At 33.4% G+C, this 15,276-nt stretch overlaps 1 long non-coding RNA gene across 5 annotated transcripts in view; it reads right to left on the minus strand.

The window, feature by feature from the left end:
- The window catches only part of LOC140608337 (uncharacterized), a 102,164-nt gene that overhangs the window by 37,626 nt on the left and 49,262 nt on the right, over window positions 1–15,276 (minus strand). For 3 of the 5 annotated variants that reach the window (XR_012010351.1, XR_012010348.1, XR_012010350.1), the window contains exon 5: window positions 12,236–12,324. The exons of the other annotated variants lie outside the window; for them this stretch is intronic. This is a non-coding gene — a long non-coding RNA (uncharacterized lncRNA). The remainder of the gene's footprint in view (window positions 1–12,235; window positions 12,325–15,276) is intronic. 5 annotated transcript variants of the gene reach the window in all.

Raw genomic sequence — 15,276 nt, forward strand, 5'->3', positions numbered from 1 at the left:
CACAATTATAATTGAAAACAATGTTAACAATAGTTTTTGAGGAGTTATTTTGCACCTGTGATGATAAGGTTTGACCTTTAATGGCTTTTTTTATACCTGTATATATTCCAAAATAATCACCACAGTAAGTCTACTTAACATCCATCACCACACATAGCTACAACTTTTTTTCCCTTGTGATGAGAATTTTTAAAACCTGCTCCGTTAGCACCTTTCAAATATATAATATAGTAGTTAAAACTGTAGTCACCATGCTGTACATTACATTGCCATGACTTACTTTATAACTGAAGTTTCTACCTTTGGACCCCCTTCACCCATTTCACCCATCTCTCACCTTCCTGGAAATCACCAATCTGTGTTTTATATCTGTGAGCTTTAGTTTTTGTTTATTTGATTGGTTCATATAAAAATGAGATCTTAAGTTTGTTTTTTTGTTTCATTTATTTCACTTAACATAATTCCTTCAAGTTCCATCCCTGTTCCTTCTCTTTTATAGCTGAATGATAGTCCATTGTGTGTGTGTGTGTGTGTGTGTGTGTCACATTTTCTTTATCCATTGATGGAAAGTTAGGTTGATTCTGTGTCTTGGCTATTATAATAATGCTGCAGTGACCATGGGGATACATATATCTGTTTGAATTAGTATTTCCATTTTCTTCAAATAATGTCAGATCATATGGGAGTTCTATTTTTCATTTTTTGATGAACCTCCATACTGTTTTCTTTCCATTAGTGGTTGCATTAATTAATGTTCCTACCAACAGTATAAAAGTGCAATGCATTGTATATGACACAGGAACTACAGATTAAATATGTGATCTCAATGTGTTTAGAATGAATCTTCACAATTAAAGAACAATTTCATATTTTGTTTTGTTTTGTTTTTCTTTTTCAGAAGCCATTAACAATGTGGCTTTTAAAAAAGACTATGCACTATGGTTTTTATATAAAAGGTTTAAAAAACATAGCATGTATTTTTTAAAACCAGTGTAATAGGAAGCATATCATTTAATAATTTTCTTATTATGGCTACCAAAACCTCGACTGAAAATTGTAAAACATTATAGAACATCATTCAACTAAAAATTTTCTGAGATGATAGCATTAAACTAGCAGAAGAGTAAATTAATGAGTATATTAATTTAGAAATCATTAGCTCATATCTCATTTAGCTGTACTGCTAAACAAATCAGAGTAACTGAAAAGATTTTAATTATTTAGTTAAATGTGGTCTTAAACTAAACTCCTCTCCTGCCTGTGTTGAAAATAGACTACAGATGATTACATTTCCATAGACTTCAAAACATAAGCTTCTTTTGGTTTGAAATAAGAATGTTAGAGTTGCCAAGTATAAAGTTTATAACTGCTGTTATTTTGGATTATATAGAGTTATGAAAATCCAAATGTTTTACAAAGTTAAAAAGTATTCTTTTTTTTTGCTCACTTATAACTCAAAAATCTCTAAAGTCATTCTGCCAAAATATGCCAAGAAGCCCAGCTTCTTGCCATATGTCTGCATAATCTTATCGAATCACTGCTATCCACGTGCACACTCTCACACACATACAAACAGGGGATGCCAAAGATTAAAAATATACTTATTTTACAGAAGCTTGAATTGAGACCATGACCTCGTTTGAACATAGCATGTGGCCTACTTCTAGGGTTATTTTTAAGCTACCATTAACAGAAGTATGTATGTATATTTTACTTAATACTTCCTGTATTACCTCCTATAATTTCAATGTATCTTACTAGTCAAGAACTATTGAAATAATCTAATACATAATTTATTTTTTAAACTTCATTTACTATGTACAGTTTTCTTTATTTACCAGTTCATAATAGGAAACCATATAATAGTGGATGGTATTCAGGAAGCACTAAATAAGCACTAGCCATAATATAATTAATATTTAATAGTATTATTAAAACACATGTACAAGTTGATTCTTAGACAAGACCATTAATGTCTTAAGTTCTTAAAATAATTAATTCTTTTTTAAAAAGGATTTTATTATTCATGAGAGACACAGAGAGAGGTAGAGACACAAACAGAGGGAGAAGCAGGCTCCCTGGAGGAAGCCTGATTTGGGACTTGATCCCAGAACCCTGGGATCATCATCTGAGCCAAAGGCAGAAGCTCAACCACTGAGCCATCCAGGTGCCCCAAAATAATTAAATTCTATTAATAAGCTGTCAATTCGATTCTTTTCCTTTGTGAAACATAGCAGCTCATCAGTCTGTTCTGAGGTCATGATTGTCCAAAGTTCCATGTTTTCTGTTTCTAGATACCCATCACATACCTTCCTATAATATTAGTCTTCAGTTCCAGGTCCTGTGAGAAAACAGACACCAGGATTGTATTTTCCCTTGAGACATGGACTAAAGGGAATTTCAAATTTGGATGTTCTAAAGTGTTTAAAGAGTACCTACTGCATGCCAAAAATAATTAAAAACCATTCCTGTATGTCTGTGTTTTGGGAAAAAAAATGTGAGTGGGAAAAAGCAGGAGGAGTGAGCTCCTCTCCTTATCTCAAATATCACCACATTTGTTCTAGAATAAGTAAGTCTCAAATGCTTCAGGATATTGGAAGTTCTTTCCAAGCTGATCTCTGTTCACTCTTCTATACTAATATTTTACTGATTTTTCTAATCCAAATTACCGTGTCAAGATGTATGTCCTTTCAGATTATAATGTGCATTTTGCACCTTTACCCCTTGAATTTCATGTTTCTCTGCTATTTATATTCACACTGACTTGTGTGTCTTGTTAATTGTCTTTCTGTTATCCAGTTGATAGTGAGCTACTTTAACTTTGCTTTTATTCTTAGTCCTAGCTAAAGAACTCATGTTTATTTAATATGTGAACAAATGAAAACTTTTTTTTTTGAGAAATACTGAAAACTGTATATAATCTACTCAGTGGGAACTACTGCCATTCAATCCCACTATAATGAATTTAAATCACTTCAATGGCACTCAGCCTTGGATGCATGTATAATCACTTGGAAGTTTTGAAAGAAATCATGTTTTAAAGACCTGCTCCAAGCACTTACATTAAAATACCTGGAGGTAGAGGAGACTTGGCATTAATCAGTTTTAAACTCTCCCAGGTGATTCTGATGGGTAGCCATGGTTGAGAACCACAGGCATAGATGACCTTGTATCTATCTATAAGATTTAATATCACATGTACTTACAAGTTAGGACAAGGCATCAATGGGCTGGGCTGCCTATAATGTGGCTAATATGGATCTACTTCCTGGGCACTTTTCCAGTGCATAGTAATGTAAGAGGTTTTTTATGGAGTTCAGACCTACGTTTTATAATCTATTTCTTATGACTCAATTTGGTCATGGTTTTGTGACATAGCTGTGTCATTTTAATCTCTTCTACAAAAGAGATTTTGCAGATGCTTCTTTAAACTTTATTTGAACAAGCCACTTTGTGTTTTTTTCTGTGACACAGTCTATACCTATTAATAGATTGTTCTAATTCTAGTCAATTTCCTGTTAAAAAAAATAAAATTCAGCCAAGTAAATTTGAAGATCTAATTAGCTTTATTAAAGGATTCATGAATCAGGCACCATCCTATCTGGTAAGTAGAGAGGAGCTGGGAATTGTACAAATGAAAGGAGGGTGGGGCATCTTTACTACCAAAAGAAAAGGATTGTTCCAGGCAAGGTTGATTTTGACTAGGGGGAAAAATGGGGTCTTATCCAGCAGATGACCTCATTTTCCTTTGGGGGATGAAGAGGGCCCACATAGTAGATTGCTTCATTGACACCAATGAAGAAAATTCCTGACTGACTGGTTCAATTTCTGGGAGACATTGAAACAGCAGCTGGATTGAATATTAAACCTCAATTTGGGGACTCTGCATAAATGATGCCATTTTGGGCTGTAGTTTCCTTTTTAACATTCCTCATTTGGATTGATTAAAAATCAGCTTCCCTGGGACACCTGGGTTCAGTTGGTTGGGCTTCTGACTCTTGATTTTGGCTCATATCTTGATCTCAGGTTTGTGAGGTTGAGCCCTGCATCAGGCTCTGTGCTGAGCATGGAGCCTGCTTAAGATTTTCTCTTCCTTTTACTCCGCCCCTCCCCTGCACACACTAGTGTTCTCTCTCTCTCTCTCAAAAAATTCTGCTTCCCTATAGTTTTCCCCGGTCTTTGTACATGAAAGAATTCTGTTTACCATCTGTAAGTCCATTGAGTATTTGAAGATGATTATTTATTTTTTCCAAACTGTGTCTTTACATTCCTCTTATGTTATTTGGCTTTTGTATTACTTGGTTTGTAACAACTCTAATTAAAGTACAATTCTGCACAAATATTTAATAATGGAAAATGCATAGTGAACTAGCACACACTACAATAAAATCATATATTTTAAGGTGACAGTTTTGACTTGGTAAACCAAAGTTACCCCTCCCTTCCTACCTAGCCTGTATTTTTATTGTTTTTTTTTCCCCCAAAGATTTTATTTATTTATTTATTTCAGAAAGAAAGCATGCATGAGAGCATGCATGTGTTGGGGGAGGGGCTGAAAAAGAAAGGAGAGAAAATCCCAAGCAGATTTCATGTTGAGCACAGAGCTCTACAGGGGGCTGATCCCAAGACCCTGAGATCACAACCTGAGCCAAAGCCAAGAGTCAGACTCTTAACCAACTGTGCCACCCAGGTGCCCCTATTGTGTTTTATGTCTAAATACAGATGTTATTTTTATCGTGGCTTAATATTAGTTTATTTCACAATTCTCATCCTATATTCTTGCAGTCTAATTGGTCTAATGTAAGAAAAAAGAGATTTCTTGAGAAAGCTGGAGGCAGAGATGTTTTTCAGAGTCATTTGGGCACTAACTATGAGTTCTTCCTCTGGAAAAAGTATGGCCTTGCTGATAGAGAGTTTGTTTGATTCAGGACGCCTATGTATTTCCTTAAAAGAAAACACATTGATTGATAATTTGAGATTTTCTAAAATGTCAGCTGAAGTTCCATGCATGAAATGTCAAAATCATGAAACAAATTGACGTTTTGGAAACTGGCAAGACCCTACCTTGTTCAGACAGTGTGCTATGTAATGTGATTGCCTTCCTCTACCAGGGACTACATCTGTTTGGGCATTTTTATTATGATTTTATATTTTTAGATAAATAAAATGACAATGCAGTCTGTGTAGAGTATGTTTATCTGTGTGTATGTATGTGTATGAACATGTGTAATTATATGCTTGCATTTTGTTTTGCTTTGGTAAGCAGATAGATATTCCTTTCCTCTTTATTCAGCTTGTCTGAAAAGCAACGCTCATCAGGCGTTAAATATTTCTTCCCGTTCTGGCTGATGCATGGCATCAACATCCAAAATGACTTTATCAAAGATGTTAATAAAAATGCTGAAGGGAAAAGGTACAAAGATAGGACTTTGTAGCATACCACTTAAGAGGGCTCCCAATACTTCCTACCTGCAATTTGAAAGCAATCCATTACTCAACATTCCTGGGACATTATTTTTCAAATACTTATATCATCCTTCTACTCGTGAACACACAAGGAGAAGGCACCAGGTATAAACCAGAAAAAGGGCCCTCACCAAATAATGCAATCATGTTGGTGCCCTGTTATTGGACTCTGAGTATCTGGAACTATGAGAAATAAATTTTTGTGTTAGGGGAAAAAACAACAACAACTAAACTAAACATGGTATCACTGGGACACCTGGGTGGTTTAGTCAGTTAAGTGTCTGCCTTTGGCTCAGGTCATGATCCCAAGGTTCTGGGATGGAACTCCACATCAGGGGCTCCCCTGATTGTGCTCTCTCACTTTTTCAAATAAATAAAATCTTAAGTGATATCACTAAGAATTCCACTGGCTTCATATAGCAAAGGTTTATTTCTCACTACTGTTCTGTGTCCTCTACTGTGGGTTCTATTTCTTAATGTTCTAGAATTCAGGCTGAAGGAACAGGCGTATCTAGGATATACTGGTTTTGTGGCAGCAGTGGAATAAGCAGTAGAATAAGCAGTGTCAAACCCGTCCAATGGCTCTGAAAACTTGAATGTGATTGTGGTTGAATGTGATGTATCACTTATTCCTTCTTCTCCTTGGACAGAGACAATTCTATGGTCTATTGGCCCTGATGCAAATGGGAGAGGGAGGGTATATTCATCCTACAGGGAGAACACTGAAGAGATGTTTCATAGATTGGAGCAGTGGATATCTAGAAAAAATAGTACAATCTACTACGGAATTCTTTAAGGTCAAGAGCCTTGCCTTACCCATGGCTATATTTCCAGAGTCAACAATAATGCATAGTACATAATAAGATCTTAATACTTGTTTGTTTATTGAATGGAAGGATTGATGAATGACTGAATGAACAATTGAACGATTAATTTTCTGATATTAAATACAGATGCCATTGAATACCAAGCTAAGCCCCTTAACATTTTAACTGTTAAAAGAATAATTAATCATTAGAAGACTTGACTAAAAGATAGCTAGAAATTCCTAGTGAAACTATGGAGCAAAATACAGCCAGAAGACCATCTTCTTAAGAGCCCTCAGAGAGATTGTTAAACATGCAGAATACTTGAGCTAGATATTTTAGTTCAGATTCTACAAAAGTGCCTAAATAAGTTCATTTTCTTTCAATGGATATATTTTGTAATTTTAAAGTACCCTAAAAAATAAAGTACCCTAAAGTTTTAGAACTCCTCACTGATGCATATAAGAACAAAGAACTATTACCTAAACATTTGAGCTTAGAGAATTTGTGGAGAAGTGGGTTCTGGAGAAGAAGCCAAAAATATCATAAGAGAGATGAAATTGTTGATGTGATAGGATTATCTGTTAATCCTGCCTTTAGGTGTACTATTGTTTCCCCCTCCTTTTTGTGAATATTTCTTCCTTTTACATCTAAAAATGACAAGACCTTTCTTAGGTGAAGTTAGCAATTACTCAGAGAGTAACATTCTTCTGACATATATTTGCAAATTCTAACCAGATTGCTGGATTGTCACCTGGAGGGAGGGGATAGAGGTAAGTGATGGTGTAATGAGGAGGTGGCAGGAAGAGGTAGAATGAAATAAAAGGTATAAGAACTACACCAGAAATTGGAGGATAAAAAATTAGGCATTTGGCAGGATATTTGAGCTGAGTTCTCAAACTTGTTTTCAGATGTGCTATAAAGTGTTACTTTTACTTTCTCAGAAAAGTAGAAGCATTTAAAACATATTAAGCAACCAAAAAATGTTACCTATTTCAAATATATATATTTTAGTTTAGCTTCCTCATTTAAGTGTATTATTTTCACATAAATGTTCATTGTTTTAGATTTTTGTCTCCTGCCTATCTAAATATAGATGAAATATATTATGAATTAATAGATAGTATTTTGTATTGCCATAAAATTTTAAATAAGCTATTGTTTTTACTATCTTGCTTTATTTAGCAATAAATTTATATAATTAATATAAATTATGTAAATTAATAATTATTTTTAAACATCTGGAGCCATTCCTAATGTCATCGCTAGAATTTCTTTAAACATTCTCGGATATCATCATCCCCTATGATTGTTATTAATAGGATGTTATCCATTTATATGATATTGTGGTTTCTTTTTTTTAATATTTTTATTTTTTTTTAATTTTTTATTTATTTATGATAGTCACAGAGAGAGAGAGAGAGAGAGAGAGGCAGAGACATAGGCAGAGGGAGAAGCAGGCTCCATGCACCGGGAGCCCGATGTGGGATTCGATCCTGGGTCTCCAGGATCGTACCCTGGGCCAAAGGCAGGCGCCAAACCATTGCGCCACCCAGGGATCTCGATATTGTGGTTTCTTAATACTTTCCCATTTCTTATAAATAATCTTATTATAATACATTGATTAAGAAGACACTAGCATGAGACTACAAACAAACCTCACAACAAACCTCAAATTACTCATCTATAAGAGAGATATAAAATACTGTCTATCTCAGAGAATTATGAGCACTGAATAAAATATGTTTAAAGGCATAACACATCAAAGAGTAAGCAGTCAATATTAACTATTATTAGACATTGGTATAATAATTATAAATTATATGGATGATATGTATTGCATATTTCATTGGGAAAATTTTAATTTCACTAATATCAATACATATTATAATATGTTGATGAATCTGACAGTTTTAAGGTTTTTGACACATAAATTTTATTTTATAATAATTTTCTAGAGAGCATGCATAGAGGTAAGCCTTGAGTACTCATATTTTCACATTTGTTCTTTCATTTTTAATATTTGTTTGGTTTGGATATAGAATTCTAAATTCCAAATCAGTTTCCCTCCCATCAGCATCATATTGTTTGAGTTAGTATGGCTGTATTCAACATCACCTGTCTGATAAAACATGCTATTATTAATTATTATTATTTTTCAAATTTTCTTAAAACATTTTCTGCATAATCGAGTTTTGGTAATGAGAAAGTTGACACTATTATTTTCATTCCTTTGTAGGCAATTTTTCTTCTAAAAGCTTTTCATATTCTCCATTTTTCCTTATACTTCAAAATTTTTACCATGATATGTGTCTTTGTGGGTCATTTTTTATGCTTACTTCTTAGTACTTGACAGGCCTTATAAGTATACAGAATTATGTATTTCTTCAGCTCTGGGAAATTTTCTTCTAATATCCCAGATTTATTTTAAGAGTCTCTAGTCCTAATATAATTACTAATGTGGTTATATAAATATATGCATTAAAATTATTTTCAACTTCCCTTGTATACTTGAAACTGTATACTCTTTTTAACTAACGTGTAAAAACAAAAATTCAAAATGTATAAAATCTTGATCTCATTCAAGGAGAAATGTGTCAGAAATCTAAAAAATTCATTTATGAAAGCACAAGCAGTGTAGTAAAATTGATACAAATAATATTTTTCAATAGACTTTATTTTTTTTAAGATTTTATTTATTTATTCATGAAAGACACAGAGAAAAAGGCAGAGACATAGAGGAAGAAGCAGGCTCCTCACAGGGAGCCTAATGTGGGACTCAATCCTAGGACCCTGGGATCATGACCTGAGCCAAAGGCAGTCCCTCAACCACTGAGCCACCCAGATGCTCCTCAATAGACTTATTTTTTGAGGGTTTTAAATTTACAGAAAAATTGAGCAGAAAGTAGAACTTTACCATAAATCACCTCACCTTTCCTCTAGTTTCCGCTATTATTAACATCATATATTACTTGAATATATTTGTAAAGTTTAATGAGCTAATATCAATACATTATTAACTAAAACCCATATTTAACATGAGGGTTTACTTTGTGCTGAACATTCTATTGGTTTTGACGATTGTATCATGACCTTTATTCACCATTACAATGTTATACAGAATAGTTCACTGCTCTGAACTTTAGTGTGTTTCACCTTTTGATCCTGTCCTTTCATTCTAACCCTTGGCAACCACTGATTTTTTTTTTTTTTTTTTACTGTCTCCATAGTTTTGCCTTTTCCAGAATACCATGTAGTTAGAATCATATAGTATGCAGACTTTTCCTATTTAGCCAGTTTCTCTTAGCAATATGCATTTAAAATCCCTTATTGTCTTTTTGTGGCTTGATAGTTATTTTTGTTTTTAGTGTTGAGTCATACTCCATTGTATGGATGTATCACAGTTTGTTTATCTAGTCACCCATTGAAAGACATCTTAGTCACTTTCAGGTTTTGACAGCTATGAATAAAGCCTCCATGTGCAAGTTTTTGTGTGGACATATTTCACCTCATTTGAGAAGATTCCATAAAGTACAATCATTGAGTCACATGTAAGAATACATTTAGATCTATAAAATTCTGCCAAAATTGTTTTCCAAAGTGGCTGTACCGTTTTACACTCACCAGAAATGAGTGAGCATTCCTGTCACCTTATAACATCGCCAGTATTTGATATTTTGGTGCTTTGAATTTTAGGTATATGATGACATTTCATTGTTGTTTTAATCTGCTATTTCCTAATAATACATGATGTTTAGCATCTTTTCATGTGCTTATTGGCCATCCATACATCTTCCTTAAGGAGTTGTCTATTCAGACCTTTTGCCTAGTTTTTATTGCATCACTTATTTTCTTACTGTTATTTTCTTATTTACTTTTAAATCTTCTTTGTATTTCTGGAAACGAGTTTCCAGGTGTTTTGCAAATATTTTCACCTAGTATGTGGTTTCCCTTTTATTCTCTTAAAAGTGTATTTTACAAATTAAAAGTTTTTAATTTTAATGAAGTTCCAAGTTGTCACTGTTTTTTTGTTTTGTTTTGTTTTGTTTTTGTTTTTGTTTTGTCTTTCATGGATTGTGCTTTTGGTACTGTATCCACAAAAACATTGTCAAACCCAAGGTCACCTGATTTTTCTCCTATGTTATATTCTAGGAGGGTTTTTTTGTTGTTGTTATTTTTATTTTTATTTTTTATTTTTTGAGAGAGAGAGAGAGAGAAGGAACATGCACCTGGTGGGTGGGAGAGGGGCAGAGGAGAAGAGAGAATCTCAAGCAGGGCTCGAACTGAGGACCCAGAGTTAATGACCTCAGCTGAAATCAAGAGTCAGACATTCATCCAACTGAGCCTTTATATGCCCCTAGTTTAGGAGTTTTATAGTATTATTTTACAGTTATTAGGTCTGTGAGCCATTTTGAGTTAATTTTTGTGAAAAGTAAAAGGTGTGTTCTAGATTCATCTTTTTAGGCATGTGGAATGTCTAGTTGTTCCAGCACCATTCATTGAAAAAGATAATCCTTTTGTCATTGAATTATGTTCTTTTATCAAAGTATACTCACAATTATACATGTGGAGAGAAGGGAATGTTTTAAGAATTGATTGTAAGAATTAAGAAATAGGAGTAAAAACTGCCAGCTTATTTATAAATTTATGTTCAGAATTTTATGCTACAGAATTCATGTTCTAGAAGGCAATATAATCATGATTTTGAATTCTTCTGGTCAGAAATGATTTGCATCTCTACTAAATAAAATTCATGGTTTAGTATGCAACTACAGACTCTGGGTCAGAATTAGTAGCAAATAGTATCTCAAACAAAAGCACATCCCATACGGATTTGAACTCGAATGTCACCTCTTCAGGAAGGCCCTTTCTAACTATGATATTTTAAGTAGTCTCTTCCTCAAGAACATTTTATCAGATGATATGTTTATTTCCTTCTTTATATTCCTAGCCTCTGTGAATTTTAGTGACATAAGTGTAAAAGAAATTGACTACAAGTAATGAAACACCTCTAGGCATGGGCATAGGAAAGCCCATGTGAAACCTTTCATTTACATTATACCTGCTACAAAATGCAAGAAGGTCTTGTTTGGAGGTGGAGGAGTAATGTTAAGATCTGAGCAGCCTAGATGACTGATTAGCTACCTGGATGGTAAGAAACAATCTCATCTAAATAGATGTCTGAGCATAGAGCAGACACAGAGCAGCAAGAAATAAACTTTTGTGTGTATAGAATTTGTGCTGTTTGTTAGTGTAATAAAACCCAAGTTGTCATAATTAATATAGTATGTAAATATTAATACCCAGTGAATTAGATACATAGTAAAGGAAAATAAAGAAAATATGTTTATCCTGATGAGAAAAATCCTAAATGAAGCAAAATAATTTCATTAGAGGACACAAGTGAATTCATTTGGTCAGGTCAACCTTCCAGAGAATTGTGGGAGATTTCAGTTTAATTATATACATGTGCTTCACATGTCTGTGTGACCCATGTACTTAGTAATCTCTTAATTAACTAAAGTAAAAACCAAATTGAATCTAGTAATGAGATTCTCCCGGAGTTACTCTAATGTTTACAGGCAGAAAAGCCAACAAAACCGTCATGAGGGTAAGGAGCAAACATCATAGACCTATCCAAGAGCCAATAAGATCAATTCTCACTTTCTATTTATGTGGTTAATCTTCTCAAGTTCAAATGTTGGTCTTCATTTTTGTCTTTGCCTATTTAATTTTGTTCTCTATTTATGTACTTCTCTGCTCTCCTATGTCCTTTAGAGCATGGAAATTTATAAACTGTATTTGTCCCATGTCTTACTGGCTGGCTTTCTAATAGTTCTGCCAATAGCAATCATTGTTGATAGAGATCAGAAGGAATGAGAAAAAGAAGAGCTTCCTGATTCTAGCACAGCAGTTAAAGAGGTCCCCAGTTATTTGTTTTCACTTTCCATGGTTTCCATTACCTGTGGCCAACTGGGATCTGGAAGCAGATGATCCTCCTTCTGAGGTGTCCTAATGCTGTGTCGCAGGCCTACATCATTCATCTCATCCTCTAGGCATTTCATCATTTCACATCAAGATAGGTGAGTATAGTACAATAAGATATTTCAAGAGAGAAAGAGATATGTAGATATCACAGTTACATAACTTTTATTGCAATCTACTGTTGTAATTCTTCTATTTTTATTATTGGTGGTGTTAATCTCTTACTGTGGCTAATTTATAAATTAAACTTTATCAGAGGTATATATGTATAGGAAAAACCATAGTACATATAGGTTTTGATACCGTCCAGGGTTTCAGATATCCACAGGGGTGGGGGTTGGTTCTTGGAAGGTATCCCCCATGGATAAGGTGGGGGGATTACTATATTGGCAGTTGCTAGCATTATTTAGAGCAGTGGTAGCCATGAGGTATTATTGGATACTTTTTGATTGTGTCAATGACTTTCATCTTATTAGTGTGTCCAGAACTACTACTATAGCCTCTTCTAGTGTGCAGTAGCTGATGAAAGGTGGTATACTCCATTTCAGATAAATTATTAGCAAATCAGATTTTTTTGTATTATCTCTTCTTCCCTTTTATTCCTTCAGTCCATTATATCTCTTTTGATCATTCAGCCGTCTGCCACCTGTGTAACCATTCAGCCTCTTTGAACAATATGGATTAATAATTTCCCTTTCCCTGACTTAACTGTAGAGTTCATAGTGACAATATCTTTGACCTATTACAGGAAGGCAACAATGAGGGAACTAGCAATTTGTCAAAAACTAATGAGTGAATGTGATATAATGTGTATCAAATAGACATATTTCTATAAAACTGATATATATATATAAACTGATTATATAAACTGATTCCTTTAGTAATCTAGAGTCTCTTGAACAATCATTGAAAATAGAAATAAGCCATTACAGTGATTTGGGTAGCCTGAAATAGTTGTCTAAAGTTTCATGCCCTACAATTCATGTACTTTACTCTGCTGGATAGATCTTGGCATTTTATTTTACATGCTATTCTAATAAGCTCTTTCATTTTTTCAGCCCAAAGCAAACTACTTTAGAACAATAATTTTATATGGGGGTGTTAGAATAACTCTTAAAAGCATAGTGACCAAAACCAAAATTAATAACTGACAGCTTAAACATAGAGGAAAAGGAAATAGTCAAAAAGCAAAACATAGGAATTGTTCAAGTATTATCATACAGAACAAAATGTATAGGGATACATTAATTTACTATATTCAAAATATCCCCACATATCTAAAATAGTAAATTTTCCTAGGACATTTAGCCATTAATAAAAATTATTTTAGCTTTTAAATTTTAAAATAGCAAGTGTGTACATTGAATAAGTAAAATTACATAACAACTATAACATGATCTAATTAAGTAGAATATGTGCATAAAGAGCTCTGATACCTAAATGTAAATTCTATTTCTCTCTATATATAACGTTCATGGAAAATTTCAATTTATATTGATCTTCCCAGCATAATTTTAATGGTATTTTTCTTTCACACAGTTATTTCAATTTGTACACGAAGTGGCTATACTATCTACTGGTAATATACTTATCATTACTATAAAACATGTTTTTTGCTAATATCCAGTAGTGAACACAATTTCTGACACACAGTGGGAGTGGCAAAGATTCTTGCTTATCCTGAGTATCCATATATCCATACTCCTATTTTTCCAAGATTATGCATTCCAATTCAGAATATCACAGGACTTTTTCTTTATTTTTTCTTTTCTTTTTTCTTTTTTTTCTTTTCTTTTCTTTTCTTTTCTTTTCTTTTCTTTCTTTTCTTTTCTTTTCTTTTCTTTCCTTTTCTTTTCTTTCTTCTTTCTTTATTTCTTTTTTTCTTTCTTTCTTTCTTTTTCTTTCTTTCTTTCTTCTTTCTTTCTTTTTTATAAAGCATCAAGTGTGATTGTGTGGATAAATTCAGGTCAGATTGGGTAAGGAGAGAAGCATAATCTGGAAGTTTCCAGAAATTTAAGAGAGTTGGCAGATACATTTTGACTTTTTCATCTCCACCCTGTTGCTTCTTGGGATGTATATGTTCCATTTTGGAACATATAAAAACATATAAAACTTTCAGAATATAGCAGAATTCTGAACAGGACAGTCCTTGGTTCCCTGGGGAGTTCATAGACCAGACACAATAACTCAGTCAGGACCACTCACATCTAGAGTGTGTTTATATAAGAGAGACATAAACACATAAGGCATTTATTTGTAGTCTTTACTGAACTAGTGGATCTTCAATAAATGTCCAAAGAATGAATCAATTATTGAATCAAGATCAAACTAACATTCAATTAAACTTAGAGACAATGTTTTATTTAAAATGATTTTAGCAGCAAGGTGCAGAAAATCCAATTCAGATAGCTGTGAACAATATTAATATGTATTTAATCACATAACAGAAATCTACAGTTACCATGAGATTCAGAGTCTGATGATTTAATGGCACAATAGTAACACAATTTTTGCATGCTCTTTCCATAGTCTCATTCAGTCATTCTTTGACAGTCATGGTAGATTTAGGATGATTGCTGGAAGCAATAACAATTTTATTCAGCAGGAAAGAGATGACTGCTCCTAGATTTTATAAGTGGAAAACTTTTCTGGGTAAATCAGTGATAAACTCCTGTTGGTTTCTATTGTATTCATTCCTTTCACTGTGAGAGTATTAAATGTTGATTGATTTAGGCTGGGGTTTCTGGAGCAATAAATGGCAAGGGAATGAGATACTCATTAGAGTCTTTGACTTTATAGCCCATCCAACATCTACATAGTAGATGGTTGGGAAAATAATGATAATTTATGGAGTTCAATGACAATATCTAACAATGCTTAGCACATTTGCCACCTGACATTGATGCTTCCTTCATTTCTCATATATACTTTCAACTGTCTCATGTCTAGCATTTCAATGTAATACACATCCTTCTTCATCAGATGCAGATATCTTTATTCATGGCTTGGTATGTATATA

The sequence above is a fragment of the Canis lupus genome, chromosome 17, assembly GCF_048164855.1.
Source record: "Canis lupus baileyi chromosome 17, mCanLup2.hap1, whole genome shotgun sequence".
Taxonomy (NCBI): domain Eukaryota; kingdom Metazoa; phylum Chordata; class Mammalia; order Carnivora; family Canidae; genus Canis; species Canis lupus.